Here is a 14,599-nt window from a genome sequence, read left to right on the forward strand (position 1 = left end):
ACCCGTTTCCTCCTGGATTCCTGGGCTTCTCCTGTGCCCCGCCCCACAGGAGGGAGCTTGGCAACAGGAAGTATGCTTAGACTTTGAGGGCAGTTCAAGGTCACAGTAGGTGCTCCATGGGTGGACTCAGAGGGCCGAAGACTGGAAACCCAGCGACCACGTTGGGGTGTTTGGACTTAATTGAGTGGCCTGTCCCCAAAGCTGATATTCTATTTCATATTCCACTGTGATTAGCTCTTTACTTAAAAAAAAAAAACCCATTTTAAGTGGTTTTTTTTTAATTATAAAAGTAGTATGCACACATTGCAAAAAATATATTCAAATAGTACCAAAGGGTTATAAAGTAAAAAAATGAAAAAAGGAAAAACCCTTATTTCGTAAAGTGTTTGTGTTAGATGATGGTATCTGCATGTCTTAGGCGGGTTTGTTGATCAAGATGGTCCTTGATGTCTTATTCAAGGAATTAGCCCCCAACTGGGAGTTCTCTTGGGGGTGAAGGGATCACAGTGTAAACGGTGCTAGCCTTGGGATCTTTTCCTCATATTTTACTACAACTTTGCCGCCTCCTCCTCCTTCCCCAGAGGTGGCCCCCCGCTGGTTTTTGTCACTCTGGATTTCATCCAGAGACTGCAGTCCTGGTCCTGGTCACTGGGCTCGGAAAACATCAGGTCAGACAGAGGACTCAGACAGGCCCCCGAAGGCTGAGAGAATTCATCTTTCCTTCGCTGCGCCGTGTAGGTTTCTGGGGCTTTGAGGCTGCAGCAGACCAGGAGGGCTGAGAAGGCGCGGGCACCAGGGCCCCAGTCTGAGCCCCCCACACATGCACGCTGCCGCTCACCTTGGCCAGTGGATTTCTGATGCAGGCACTGTGTGACCCTGGGGGTCTTGAACTGAATGTGGTGGGCAGCAGCCGCCAGTGAAAAGCCCGGCTAGAACGGACAGTCTCACAGCACTCCGCACCTGGGTGGGTGGGTGGGTGGGGGACATGTGTCAGGACACAGTGGGTGTGAACGTGCGCGTGTGCCACCAGCTCTGGCGGGTGGTGCTGGGGCACGGAGCGCAGCGGGCCCGAGGGGGACGGTGGTGAACCGGGAGTGCATACCCTGGGAGGAGGAGGCAGGACACAGCTCCAGCCATCCCACCTTCTGGAAACCCACACCCACATGGCGGGATGTTCTCATTCTTCCAGACAAGCTCCCAGACTACATTTTGATATAAAATCTTCCAATTTAAGATGTGGTGATTATTTAAAACTTTTTAGCAGGAACAAGCCAGCCCTGGAGCTTGCTGCTGTAAGCCTCCCCTGGAGGCCTCTCTTTCTTGTGGCCTTTTCTCTCCTCCCTGCCCCTCCCTGGCTCCGTCCCCAAGGCCGTGTAGCAGGAGCCAGGATTTCCTTCTAGCAGCCTTGCCTATCTCTCTTCCTTCTGTCTCCCTGGTTGTGGGGAAAACCGGAGCTAGCAATGATGTCAGGCATTGGCGCTCACCAGGCGGGGACCGGTGGGGACCGGGCCTCCAGTCTACAGGCAGGTTAGGGACGCCAGCAGGGGATGGGGCTGTACCTGGCTGGCGGCAGCTGGCTCTGGCCTACACAGGCTCGGCTTCTTCCTCCAGCTCAGGGGTTTCTCCCTGTGGGACCTCGAGTGACTGACATCAGCTCCCTGGATTTCATTTGCCTCATCAGTGGACGGGGGTGCCCACAATTTTTCCCTCACAGGGCCGCTATGCCACTAGAATGAGCAACACATACAGCATCCAGCTTGGTGCCAGGAGGCTCTTGGAAAACGAGTTTTCCTTCTGACTTCAGAGGTTCTCAGGTTCGGTGATTCTAGAGTTCCATGTCTACAAGGAGTTTGGCAAGCCACAGTTTGAGGGAATAGTCCCTACAAGACTGCCCTCACTCCGGACGCCAGACACAAAGTTCGGGGTCCCCATGACCACCCTCAGGTTTGTTAACTGAACAACTCAGGGAAGCGCCAAATTTAGGATGACAGTTCTGTTAGGATAAAAACATACAAACTGAAATCATCCAAGGGGAATGGTGCATAGGGCAGAAAGGAGGGGTGTGTGTCCCCAGGATGTGTCCCTTTCCTGGTGTGATGGGTGACAGTTCACGCAAAGTGTGGCCAACCAGGAAGCCTTTGGTATCCAGCACTTTCATTCGAGCTTGCTCATACTGCAGCATGACTGACCTATGGTGTCCAGTCCCTCCTGCAGGTCCGAGTTGATATGGCATGTCCCAAAGCCCCTCTCCTCAGTCACATTATTAAACTGTCCACTGCCCCACATCCCCAGGCAAAGCCAGTCCTGTCAGGACCTTCCAAGGGCCTAGAGCTCACCTCCCTTAGTTGAGGGCAAAGGCCAGCTCTGCCTTTAGGTACTAAAGCTGAATTCCAGGCCCCTGGCCCCTGGCCTAGGCTTTCCGATAGTGGAGTGATCATAATTTGGGCACCTGTATTTAGCATTACTTGCTTCACCTCCTGATCTGCTCCTTTGTGTACCTTATGATAAACTTGGGCAGAACTATTTAGCATAGAAATGAGCTAGGGGTTAGCCAAATCCTGTTCTTTCTCAGGCTGGCTGTTTTCCAGCAGTATTGGCATCCTGAGGAGGCTGGAACTCAGTGTTGCAACTTACTCAAGGCCATGGCCATCAGTGTCAGCATGGAAACCCACCCACAATGGCCGCAGCAGGTGGGTGTCACCTGGAGAATAAGACTTGGTCCCACGCTGTAATTAGCACCTCGTCCAGCCCATTGTCTCTTGTATGGCTAAATGTCTCCTGAGGTGGCCCGCTCAGGTTTGCACCTTCCATTCAACCTTGTCAGGTTCCAAAGGCAGGGGAGGGCCTGGCTTCCCCCCATCTGGTATCATCGAGCTAAGAGACCATATCATCTCTTCCCCCAAGCCTCTCCCCAGATACTAATGTAATGCCAGGTAAATAGAATATCGGGTTTGTCTCATTGCATAACCCACTCATTTCTTCACCCTCAGCTACAACTCCCTTTCTCTCTGTCTGTACTCCAGTTCTTCCACCTTTGGAAGGGACGTTAGCTTCAGCCACTGTGCCCGCCTACACCGCCGGTGCACGTCAGATCAACTGGCTGCAAACTCTGAGATCCCGTGACCACCCTCAGATTCGGTAATTCTCTAGACTCACAGAACTGAAGAAGGTGTCTTACTTATTTTTACAGTTATTATAGAAAAGGATACAGATCAAAATCAGCCAAGGGAAGAGACATGTAGGGCAGAATCCAGGAGGGTCCAAATGTGGTTTCCAGTTACACTCTCACCGTGCAGTCCCGGATGGCATTACCTCCTCCCAGTCGCGATGTGTGATAATCCTCACGGAGGATCACCCAACAGGGAGGCTCACCTGCACCTTTGGAGTCCAGAGTCTGTAGTGGAGCTGGTTGGTGGTTGGGGTGCACACGGTGCCTGGCCCGAGGTGGCAGCACTGTCGCTAACGATTTCACCTGGAGCAGGTTGTCCCAGTGGAGCAGATGCTACAGCAGAGGTGGTGAGGCACGCATTTGAAAAATACGAGGGACCAATGCTTACAAAGACACTGAAGTGCATGGTTACTGCTAAGTTGCGCTGACTTGCAGAGGGACAATGAGAACTCTGGGGTTGTTAACAGGTAGTGGCTGAGGGCGAGGCGGAGCCCTTCAGTGGCAGCTTACAGAGGCACCTGTCTCCTGCAGGAGAAAGGCAGAAACGCCTGAGGGGCAGGCCAAAGACCTGCTTGACTGTGGGAGTCACGGAGCTCCAGCGACATTCGCTGCTCAGCCAGGGTCAGTCATGGGAGCTTAAGGGCCCCAGGGTGAGACACCTGAGGCGGTGAAAATGGAGGGGAACATCTGGAGACACAGAGGAGGCTTGCCACTACCCTGCAGGGCCCCAGGTGCCCCTTGGGTGCTGCTCAAGCCTCCTCTCCTGGCTGCCAGGCCGATAACTAGGGTTAAAGCCCAGCATAAGCTGGCGAGAGGTGTGCTGGGCTTGATAAGGAAAGAGACTCTACACCCAAGAATTGCAGAAATGATCTGGCAGGTGATGACGAGAGCCAGGGGAGCTCCCTGAGATGGATTTTGAGGGTGGTGGAGCAGCAGAGCCGGAATGTAAGTTTGCATAAACATGACTTCACTGACTCGGGGGCACTTTTTTGGGGACACGGGGTTTAACACCTAGGCAAGGAACCCAGGGGAAAGGGCCTGACAAAGTGGCGCTTCGTGGCCTGGACACAAATGATGGCTGATTCTAAGTTGTCCCAGAAGCTGCCAGCTTGGAGTGGGGCTGGAGCGGGAGAGGGATCTGCAGCGGGTGTAGGTTGCGATGCAGGCAGCCTTGCTACTTGGGCCAGACACACTCACCCCTGAAGGGGAGCTCATGGCAAACCCCGGGGAGGGGGGATTCGCAGTGTGGGCCCCTGGGGTTCTAGAGCAAGACCATGCCATCCATTGCTTGAGAAACGGCATGTGGTGTGTTCCTGGGCCCTTGTGGAGACCACACACAACCACAGGCGCCATGTGGCTGTGCATCTGCAGCCACCCTCTCCAAGCTGCGTCTGCCAGACCCCCCAAGTCCTAGAGTTGGACGAGTCTATCACGGTCCATCGTAAGATGGAAACAGGTCCAGGATCCAGCCTGAGCAGGACCGGAGGCATGAGGGGCCTTCATGAGCAGGTGGTGCACACTCCTGTGTCGCCCAGGGCTGTTGTACCAAGCCTGTCCCCTTTTGCCAGGTGGAGGTTTCTCGAGAACCAGCTGGAAGAGGAAGACGATGCCAGAGCTTGGTTAGTGAAGGGTCAGCTCTGTACAGGTGCAGGTTGGAAATGAATGGCACCTGTGTGACAGCCACATCCAGAAGTGACCTTGAAAGACAGTGGAGAGGGGACATCTCAGTGGGTGGTGCTGTGGGCAGTGAGCCTGTCATCCACTTTGTGTGGAAGGAGGCGTGGCTTGAGGTGGGACTGTAGGGGGAGTGGCCATTGGCCATCAGGCCTGGAGCCGCTGCCCCCATGTCGCTGCAGGCGACAGCTGAGACCAAAGCCAGCACTGTTAAAGGTGACAAACGTCCTGATGGCAGTGCTTGGGCCCCGAGCCCCGCCAGGCCTGCGGTCACAGTGGCCTTTGAATTTTCTGTTACTACTTTCTTTTCTGTGTAAGCTAGTTTGGTTGAGTTTTCTGTCAAATGCAACAGGACAACCCAACAGGATGCAGTAAAAAGTGGGGAAGGGTGTGCCAGGGGAAGGGAACAGCACGTGCAAAGCTCCCGGGATGGGGATGAAGGCTGACGCACCCGGAGACTTGGTGAGGAGTGCGGGGTGTGACTGGAGCGGGCAGGGAGGCCTCGGATAGGACCCTGATCTAACCTTTCGGCAGTGGGGAGCTGCTGCAGTGTGGCGGGGCGGGGACAGGGGCACTGTTGTGTCTTACAGACGTCCCTCTGGCTGCAGTCTGGAGAACAGATCACAGGGGGTGAAGGCAGGTCCCTACAGGGGTTGACCCCTCGGGGGATATCAGCACCTTGTTGGGTTAGGACCCTTGGACCTGGTCTTATCACTCCAGCCCTACCTCCTGTCCAGGCCCCTCTCTTCCTTATCTCGGGGACAAGCCAATGACTCACTCATCAGACTGGACAAGCCTGCTGGAACTATCTTAACCCAAACTGGTGACATTCACGCTAATGTTTATGCGTTCTGCCCTTCTGCGTGCACTCTGCTCTCCAGACCCTGGGGATGGGCAGCAGTTCATGGCCGTGTGTCAGGTGGAGCCCGAGCACCACACACACGCACACACACACACACACACACGTGCGTGTGCACTTAGTTCCACATCTTCCAACAGGCCCCAGCCTGCCTGCTGGTGTCCCTGCTGAGGCTTTCTGGTGCCTCTGGGGCCCAGCTTGGTGGGCCTGCCCTCTCCAGGCAGAGTCGACTAGAGGCAGGGCCCCTGCTGGCAGGGTGGGGGGGTGTCTGTGCCAGTGCACACCATCACAGCGCTCAGGCCTCCCTCTTGGGACCCACAAGGGATGGCCAGTATGTCGATGCACAGAGGGTCATGCAGGGAGCGCCCGGGGCCGCTGGCCTTTCTGTTGCATCGGTTTCCAGACCTTGGGGCGGAAGGCTGGCAGTCACCCCCACAACTGTCCCTGGGGTCTGGGCCAGCATCTCCGTCCTGCTCCCCCAGGCCTCCCTCTGGACACTTGGTTGTGTATCTCTGTGTTAGGAGGAGCTTTAGAAAATGGGTACTATGACTGCGTGTGTATGTAGTTTTTTTTTTTAAGAATATTTTATTTGTTTATTTGACAGGGAGAGAGCACAAGTAGGCAGGGCGGCAGGCAGAGGGAGAGGGAGAAGCAGGCTCTCCGCTGAGCAAGGAGCCTGATGTGGGGCTCGATCCCGGGACCTGAGCCAAAGGCAGACGCTTAACCGACTGAGCCACCCAGGCGCCCTGTATGTAGTTTTTAAATAAGCGTTCTACTTTAGAATAGTTTTAGATATGTAGGAAAAGTGCAAAGATAGAGAATTCCCGCACCCCACCCACCCTGTTTTCTCTGTTGTTAGCCCCTTACACTATTCTCCGCATTCATCACGATGACTAACCCAATACTGATACACTATTATTCACTAAAGTCCACCGCTCATTCAGATTTCCTTGCGTCCGTGTCCTTCTTCGTCCATGGACACCACCCAGGACACCCTGTTACCACTAGTCATGGCTCCTCTGGGCCTTGATAGCTTGTCAGACTTGGTCTGTGACGTTGACCGTTTGAGGAGTGTTGGTCCTGTGCATTGTAAGCTGCCCCCTCCTGGAACTCGTCCGGTGTCTTCCTCATGATTAGGCTGGGATCGTGGTCTGGGGTCGGGGGGAGGACCCAAGAGATGTCACACCGTATCGAGGTTGCAAGCTGTCAGTGTGACAAATCACTGCTGGTGTTGACCTTGACCACCTCGCTGAGGTTTCTCTCTCGGCGGGCTTTCTCGGACTGTAACCCTAACTCCTCTTCTTCCCCGACTGCCTTCCTTTGTGCTCCTACTTTAATTCTTCAACGGTCCCGTGTTACAGTGGTCATTCAGTTTCTTCATTGCTTTGCCCCTGGTACTTTTTAAACTGTTACCATGGTTTGCTATGTGGGTCTGGTCTGTTGCTACAGAGTCCTCCGGGGGTGCCCCCCACAATTTACCCCATGATGATGCCCAGGCTGCCCCCAGGTACCAACCCCCCAGACCCTGCCATGGGGAGCGTCCATGTCCTCGTGCGTGTGGGGCCTGTTTCAGGACTTCTCTGGACATGAAACCAGGAGCAAACTGCAGGTCATGGGGTGTCTGTACCCCTATTCTGTGACATTTTGTTAGGCTGCCCTCCAGAAAGACAGCATGTCAGCCTCCTGTAACCTCTGTCCCCGTAGATGACACAAGCCACACTGGGGGACGAGCAGTGCCGTTGCCCCTGTGCAGGTGGGGGTCTGAGCACCCCACTGGGCACCCGAGGCTTGCCTTATCCGAGTCACCGAGCTACACCACAAGCCAGGGCCCCACCCAGTGAGCCGAGGACCCCTGTGCTCCATCACTTTGTTGGCACAATATTTGGAAAAGTTTTGAGCCAACACTTCACATCAACTTATGGTTTCCCAAGGAAAAGTGGTTCTTTTAAAATATTTTGATTTGGTAGCCCCTGTGGTCCCTTAAAATCTCATGGCATCTGAAAAACAGACCCTGCAGAGCACTTTTCTCAGAGGAAGAGCCGTCCTGCAATGGGCCAGGCAGCCCAGCTGGAGGTGGTAAGTGCCCCATCACAGGAGGTATGCAAGGTGGGCCAGAAAGGCCAGGACATGGGATGGAGCCCTTGAAGTTCTGTCTTGTCCAGATTCCATGGTTTTGTAAGGCACATGTTCTCCCCTTCCGCTGCTCTGCAGCCAGGGCTACGGAGGCGGTGCCTTCCTTATTTTTTGGCCGCGTTGGGGCAGATCTGTGGGGCAGTGGTGCCCCCTTGTGGCTGCAGTTCCAGCCTAAGCTAAGCCCCCACCAATGGCGAGGGATGGATTCGGACAGGTGGGTATGAGGGCAAGGTGTTGTTTTAATTTCAAGTTCTTATTTAAATTCTAGTTAGTTAACATATAGTGTAATATTAGTTTCAGGAATAGAATTTAGTGATTCATCACTTATATAACACCCGGTGCTCATCACAAGTGCCCTCCTTAATCCCCATCACACATCTAACCCATTCCCCACCCATCTCCCCTCCATCTGCTTTCAAAGCGTTCTCTATCGTTAAGAGTCCCTTATGGTCTGCTTCTCTCTCTCTTTTTCCCTCCTCTGTGTTCATCTGTTTTGTTTCTTAAATTCCACATAGGAGTGAAGTCATTTGTCTTTCTGTGACTTATTTCGCTTAGCATAATACACTCTAGCTCCATCCATGTCATTGTATATGGCAAGATTTCATTCTTTTTGATGGCTGAGTAATATTATATATATAATATATACACCCCACGTCTTCTTTATATATTCATCAGCCAGTGGACATCTGGACTCTTTCCATAGTTTGGCTATTGTCAATAATGCTGCTATAAACATCGGGGTGTATGTGCCCCTTTGAATCAGTTTTTCGTGTCCTTTGGGTAAATACCTAGTAGTGCAATTGCTGGGTCATAGGGTTGTTCTATTTTTAAATTTTTGAGGAATTTCCATACTGTTTTCCACAGTGGCTGCACCAATTTGCATTCCCACCAACAGTGTAAGAGGGTTCCCCTTTCTCCTTGTTAACATCCATTAGCAAGAACATCTGGTGTTAATTTTAGCCATTCCGACAGGTGTGAGGCGGTATCATCCTGGTTTGATCTATATTTGAGCGAGAGGTGTTTTTGATGGTAAGGAGGACCATGGCGCCTCATGGGGCACACAGAGGCCCTGCTCATGAGCTGTTGTGGCTGAAGGGAAGGGGGTACTAGGAGCAGAGGCTTGAAGTCTGGGGGAGGTTGGATGGGAAGAGCATTGCATGCTGAATGAGGGGATGTGGCCTGGGTGGTGCCCTGACTTTGACAGAGTGGCCAACCCTCCCTTGAACAGCAGGTGTGTCCCCCGCAAGGCTGTGGTCTCCCTGGGGTCTGCTCCGTTGCCCCACCTGTGGGACCACGAATTCTCACCCATAAGGATCTTCCTGGCAAATGGACTTATTGACCTGGCCTGACCTGTGCTGCCACGTGACCACCATTGGTGGCCAGCTGCTTTAATGGTGGTGGAACTGCCGGCCAAGCTTACCACCCAGAGAACCGACAGGCCTTGGTTCCACCAGCATCTACCTGGCAGCACCTGCCAGGTTTCAGCCTCTGTGCTTGGGGGCCCCTCATTGCTAAAATTTCACTCCACCCCTCTCCAACTAGAAGGGCAGGCTTCTATTCCTGTTTTACAGAAGTGGAAACTGAGGCTTAGAGCCTGTGACTCCTAAGGTCACATAGAGATTCACACCCAGGTGTACCTGACTGCAAAAGCTCAGTGCTCGGGAGAATAAAACAAGTGACAGGCTGGGAGAAAATATTTGCTGAAGACATCACTGATGACAGACTGCTATCCAGAAAACACAAAGGACTCTTAAAACATAATGAGAAATTGAATGATCTGATTTAAAAATGGGCAAAGACCTCAACAGACATCTTATCAAAGAAGATATATGGATGACAAGTATGTGAAGAGATGTTCAACATCATACATTATTAGGGAATTGTACATTAAAATAAGACACCACTTCACACCTAGTATGATGGCCAAAATCTAGAACACTGACAATACCAAATGCTGCTGAGGATGCAGAACAATGGGAACTCCCACTCATTGCTGGAGGGAATGCAAAATGGTATAGCAACTTTGGAAGACAGGTTGGCAATTTCTTACAATACTAAACACGCTCCTACCATACAATCCAGCAGTCACACTCCTTGGTATTTACCCCAAGGAATTGGAAATATATATCCACACAGAAACCTGCACAGGGATGTTTCTATCAGCTTTATTCACAATTGCCCCAAATTGGAAGCAACCAAGATGTCCTTCGGTAGGTGAATGGGTACATAAACTAATCCATCCAGACAATGGACTTGTTTAGTGCTAGGAAGTGAGCAACCTAGCCATAAAAGACATGGAGGAACCTAAAATGCCTATTATTAAGTGAAAGGAACCAGTCTGAAAAGGCCACATAGTGTGTGATTCCAACTATATGACATTCTGGAAAAGGCAAAACTATGGAGACATAAAAGATCAGTGGTTGCCAGGCGTTGGAAGGATGGAGGGATGGGGAGGTGGGGCCCAGAGGATTTTTAGGGTAGTGAAACTACTTATAATGGTGACACATGTCATTATATATTTTTTCAAAACCCATAGCATGTATACCACCTAGGGTGGACCGCCAGGTGAACTGTGGACTTTGGGAGATGATGATGTGCCCATGTAGTTCATGAATGGGTGTTGATAGTAGGGGAGACTGTGCGTGTGTAAGGGTAGGGAACTCTGCACTTTCCACCAATACTGCTGTGAGTCCACAACTGGTCTGAGGGTGCCTGGGTGGCTCAGTTGGTTAAGCATCGGACTCCTGATATCGGCTCAGGTCATGATGTAAGGTTTGTGAGATGGAGCCCTGTGTCAGGCTCCATGCCCAGTGCCCTCTCCCTCTGCCCCTCTCCCCCCCCCAAAAAAAAACCACTCTGAAAAACAGTCTATTAAAAATAAACAAATAAAAAACCATTGCATTGCCCTACCCAGGCTCCAGAAGCTCACAGTCCGGTGGGGAGCTGGACATAGAAAGAGGTACAACCATTTGGACAGTCACTGCAATGAGGAGGAAGCCACAGGGGGCTGTGGACTCTTAGAAGGGCTATTACGCTGGCATCAGAGAAGGCTTCCTGGAGCACGTGTTGCCTCCAGTGGGTTTTGCCCTTCCAGCAAATTACCCAGGTAGAGAAGCAGGGTGGGCATTCCAGGGAGGGAACCAGCTTGCACCGAAGTGCAAGGTACTGGGGGGAGCAGCGGAAGTTCTCAGGTGCAGAGTGGGGATGCGCCTGAGCAGAGTTAAGTCGCAAGAGGCGGGCCAGTGGACCCTGGGCGCCGCTCCTTAGAGCCTCCTGGATCCGGCTCAGGTTGAAGCGAGGTTGAAGCGAGGTGTGGGCTCGCGGAGGCTGCTGCCGGCTAAGGGTGTATGCGGCGACGCCTGGCGGTGGCGAGGGGCACTGCAGGCGGCCGCGCAGGCGCCGACCAGGGAGCTTCTGCGCTGGCCTGGGCCGGGTGGGGCTCCGCATCCCAGGGCAGAAATCAGGGGTTCTGTGACTAGGGATGCACAAAAACGACATCTTTTGCCTGTCACTAACCTCTAGTGGAACTGTAGTGTTTCCTTTCACTATTCACACGGACAACAAACCACGGGAGCTTTAGCTGTGTTCACGCTACATTTCGGATATCTCACAATATCATTTCCGCTCATTGGTACTTTGAAATTATTGTGGGCGTTCGACCTGCCACCAGACCGTGTTATTCATCGTATTAAGACAGAAGCCCGCACAGTGCCATTGTACCAATTTCTTTTTAGTATTTGGATAACTGTAATTTCAGTGTCATTGGCATTTAAAAACTCACCCAGACTGCCAGAGAGGTTTCTGGCACGCAAACGCACACAAATGTGTGCATGCACACACATAAACGTGCATATAGGTACACACGAACACGTGTACACATGCGCCCACAAACGTGCATGTGAACACACAAACACATGTGCATGCAATATGCATGTGTGCACACACACTTGGTGGAGGGACCCTCTGAAGAAGAAAGTTGACTGCAGTGAGTGCCCAGCGTGAAGTGGCTGTCCATATAATTTATCATCTAGATCTGTCCACCTGAGTGAGAAAGAGGCACCACTAATAGGCTGGGACGGCAGGTGTCCACGGACTGTCGCAAGCACACCAGCTCAAGGGCTACCCTACATCTGGGGCCTACAGGGCGTCCGTGGTTGTGTCTGTATTGTGTCTCTGTGGGCTGGTGGGCGTGAGTGTGCATCTCGGGGGGGCACCCTGGTGGGCGTGAGTGTGCATCTCGGGGTGGGGCACCGCTGTGCTGATGGCGGGGGTGGGAGTGTGTGAATGGGGCATTCTGATCTCTGGTGCCTGCCAGACCTACAGCCTGGCCTACTGCCCCTGTTCAGCCTGGCCATTCTGGCCCCCAGAGGAGACCTTGCCCAGGTGTTCCCAGGGGAGCCAGGGGTCTGGGGGGCGGGCCTGCCCCGCCTCCTCTGAGAGGGAAAGGGCGGCCTACACGTGTAGCCTTCTTGCCTCCAAACTCATCTTCCTTTCTATGACCACTCCCATTTTACAGATGTGGAAACTGAGGCCCAAGGAGGTAGAATATTTTGCCCAGGGCCACGTAGGCTGTCCAGCCGTGGATGATGGAGGGGTAGGATGCCTGGGTCTTTCTGGGCCTTAGTAGTTTCACCTGCCATGTCAGGAGGTGACAGGAAGATGTCTGAGGCTGACCTAGCAGAGGAGACCCTCAACTTCCGTCTCTCCTGTGTAACTCCCACCATGACTCCCCATTCCCCACAGCACAGGTCCAAGTTCCCCAGTCCTGCATTGTGGACCCTGGCCTCTCTGGCCTCATCACCCATCACTCTCCGTCCGTTCCCTGTGCTCCAGCTACCCCAGCTGCTAGTCCTTTCCAAGCCCCTCCAAGCACCTTCACACCCCCATGCGTCTGCTATTCTGTTTCCTACGCTGGGAGTGCCTGGCAAACTCCTGCTCATCCTGTGGTGCCCCATTCTGATCGCCCACACAGAGCTGGCACCTCCTTGCTGTGACCCCCACTGCCTTCACACACCCTTGTAGGGTAGCCTGTAAATCTCAGGATTTACGCAGATAACATCACTCTGCATCTCCAGCGCTTAGCACCAGGGGCAGCGTGAAGTAGGCACTAATAAATGTTTGTTGAGTGAATAAACAAACTTGTTTGTGCATTGCCCCCTGCCCCCCGCCCCCACCATGAACTGCTTGAGAAAAAGGCTGGGGCCTTTCCAGCTATTCAGGTGGAAATCCGAGTTTGTCCAACTGTCCAGGCCGAAAGGAGGAGCAGGTGGTGACGGCAACAGTCAGGGTGCAGGGTCCTAGGCTGGGGCTTGTCTGTGAGCTGCGCTGCCCCCCAGTACCTGAAGCATCTGCCCTAGGTTCCTCTCTGCAAGCACCTTGGGAAGGGACTGCTTTGCCATTGCTTCCACATAGGCCCCTGAGGATCCCCAGTGGGGCCAAGCCCTCGGTGGCTCTCTCCCTCTGCCCTCAAAGGTCAGTGCTGGGCTAGGCATCAGCCTCTCCTCTGTCCCTGTATCGGGTCGGAAGCGCAAGGCTGGTCTGGCCTGACCAGGGCCAAGCTTTATGAGCTCGTCCTCCCCACCCCAGCCACTCTGACCCTGTGAAACACGCCAGGAAGGGTGGGGACAGGAAGGGGACAGCGGGTCTCTGAGCCTGCCCCGGGGCGCTGTCAGCCATGTCAGGATTTATGCCTTGATGTTCCCACCCCAGGAGCTGGTCACCAGGCCAACGCCTTTGGGCTGGTGCTGAGCCATCCCTGCAGGGGACCTGGCAGGGCCCGAGGACCGAGAGCCGGCCAGGAGGGGGGCAGAGGTGCAGAGGTGTCCTGAGACAGCAGCCCCCTGCAGATTGGTCCCCAAGTGAACACGTCACCCTGTCACCTGTGGGGTGAGAACTGGCCGGGTACGCCCACCCGCCAGCCATGGGTGGGGCCTGAGGCCAGCCCAGCCTTCGTCCAGTGGAGGGACATTGGCTAGGACATCCTGCCTCCGCGGGCCTCAGTTTTCTCAAGTGTGAATGGCGTAATGGAGCAGACGTCCGCGGGGCCCCTCCGTTAGTGTTATGTTGTGCCACCTGCAGGGGGCATCACTTGTTTCTGTCTGCCTGGGCGGGCCCTTCCCTTCTTGTCCTGCCAGCCACCTCCACACTCTGTTTGCTTTGGGGGAGCTCCCCTCCCCCACCCCCACGTTCTTAGCCGGACTGTCTCCCCGCACACCTTCCTACATGTCCTTCCAGGCACTGGGAGTCGAAGACGGAGCCTCCTCAGCAGACCTCCTCAGGAGTGAGTGGCAGCTCAATTGGGCAAGAAGTAAGGGGAGAGGCGGTTTTAGGGGTTTTGCTGGTCTCAAACTGAGTCCCAGAAGTCATAGTGGGAAGGACAGGGGTGGCGGAGGGACAGGCAGACCTGAGTTGGATCTGGGATGCGGGGGAGGTGGCACCATGGGTCACCTAGTTGCTCATTTAGAAGGCTGGAGTAGGCGGACTCCTCTCTCTCACCCCCCAACATCCCAACCATCAGTGAGTCTGGCTTGCTGGACCCTCAGAACATTCTAGAACCCAACCTCTTCTCTAGCATCTACTTCTCACTAACCCCCCCACATCCAACCATAGGCAATCCCTTCATAATCAGCCCTCAGAACACTTCAGAACCCAACCATGTCCCCTGCCTCTGCTGCCACCAGCCTGGCTCCAGCCACCATGTCTCACCTGGAACCTTGTGATTGCCTCCTCCCTTATCCACACCCCTCCTCTCCTCACCTTTCTCC

Source organism: Eumetopias jubatus, unplaced genomic scaffold, assembly GCF_037043125.1.
Source record: "Eumetopias jubatus isolate StellerSeaLion01/CBP00866 unplaced genomic scaffold, mEumJub1_p1.0 scaffold_1, whole genome shotgun sequence".
Classification (NCBI taxonomy): domain Eukaryota; kingdom Metazoa; phylum Chordata; class Mammalia; order Carnivora; family Otariidae; genus Eumetopias; species Eumetopias jubatus.